Consider the following 1,911-nt stretch of genomic DNA (forward strand, 5'->3'; position numbering starts at 1 on the left):
TTTTTTTTTTTTTTTTTCTTTTTTTTTTTTTTTTTTTTTTTTGTTTCCCTTCAACATAAACATCTCTTTCTGTAGAGTTTGGAGCAACAGATGACAGCAGATCTGAAGAAATGCAGCCTGGCATCTAACTAAATTGACTAGTGCAACGTAATACTGTTGCCAGTCTGTATTTGTCAGAAGTAGCTATAAGAATGAGGCCTAAAATATGTTTGTGAGAAGGACAAGAAGCTGGCCAAAAGAAGTGGAAGAGTTTTCAAATAAAATTATGTGTGAACTTTTGAGCATTCCTGGAAAAGGGGCATGCCCATTATAGGAATATCAGAAACTTTTTGCAGTTGATAACAACAAATGATGGCTTGCAAAAACATCAGTTCATTTGTTTCACAAGTTTCCTTGAAGAAGACGTTTTGTTTTACAAAGAATAATCTTGAGTGGCAAAAAGTATGTTACTAAGAAAGTGATTGAGGCAAATATTGAAAGCCTCAAGCACTCAACAAAAAATAGACACTAATTTGAAAAATCATGAGTTGTTCTTTTATTTTTCTTAGTGCCTGAATTTTCAGGGACATTCCATTGTATCTACCATTTTTTCCTCAATACAATGTAGTCTAGTAATTTTGTTTTTAAATCAGTGTAAAGATTTTCTCATGCACTTGGGTATCCCCCAAACTTGGATATTCCAAGATATATTAAATATAAAAACATTAAAAGTACAAAGCCAATGAGTTTTGTCATAGCATGTGTAACACCATTTACATTTTCAAAATATTCTGAAATAAACAAACAGTAACAAAAGTGACATCATCAGAGATCTGTGATGATGCTATTCTCAGATTCTAATGGAACAATAGTACACCACATGTTCCCAAAAGTTAAGATTCCTGGCAGCTCATTTACCTCCTGCAGAACCCAATACTGCACCTTCCAATGGGGCTAAGGTTGCCCACAAGCAAGGCTGTTGTGTTACTTATGAGAGGGGTTCACTGTCTGTAGACACCATGAACTGAAGAAAGACCAATGCCAGAAAGCATGTACCTACTTCCCCCCAGTAAGACAGATTAAAATTCAGATAAGATCCAACCTCATGAGAATCAGAATAATTACAAGAATACAACAATTTCAACTGATTTCAGACCATATGTTCTAAGAGAAAACACAAATTCAAAGGTCAATACAACAGCCAGGAGCACAGTATACAATATAAATGAACACAATCTAAAAAAGATCCATTGAGCCAAGTTTTCAGGCTATAGTAGTGGAGGCAGAATAATCTCATTGGGCCTGGTCAGATTCACCCTGTACCTTGTGAAAGACTGATCGGTCCAAGAGAAGGTAGTTGTACTCATTTTCCTGTGGAAGATTTCCACTTGGTGTATTCCATGCATTTTTCCCCCTTTCATTTCTTTCTGAAAAATACAAAAGTTGAAGAGTCTTCCTACCGTGAAAGGCACATAGTTTTCTCCCTTTCTTTTCTCCCCTCCAAATTTGTATTAAAAATGTGTGTGTATGTATACATATATATATATATATATATATATATATTTACCGATAATGCATATCTGTTTAGCCCAGAAGGGTTTTTTTCCCCTTCTACAAATGTCCTGGCCACTCAGTAGCCATGGAAAGATAACATTTAAAGCAATTTCATCAACTCATGGCTATTTTCCTGAGGGATCTTACTGTCAAGTTTACAGAGTTAAAATCAACAGAATCCTCAGTCACTCTACAATTATTCTATTTTTGGTCAATAGTTATCACATGAATTTAACATTGCTCAATAGTTGTCTAAAATAACTAAGTGGGTACGGGAGTGTTATCCAAATTTCTTCATTGTTCCTTATAGGCAAAGTCTTCCTTTAAGACAATGGCAAGTTGCACCAGCCTCTATCTAAGAGCCAGTGGCACACTCTT

Source organism: Egretta garzetta, unplaced genomic scaffold (assembly GCF_000687185.1).
Source record: "Egretta garzetta isolate BGI_Z169 unplaced genomic scaffold, ASM68718v1 scaffold231, whole genome shotgun sequence".
Lineage (NCBI taxonomy): Eukaryota > Metazoa > Chordata > Aves > Pelecaniformes > Ardeidae > Egretta > Egretta garzetta.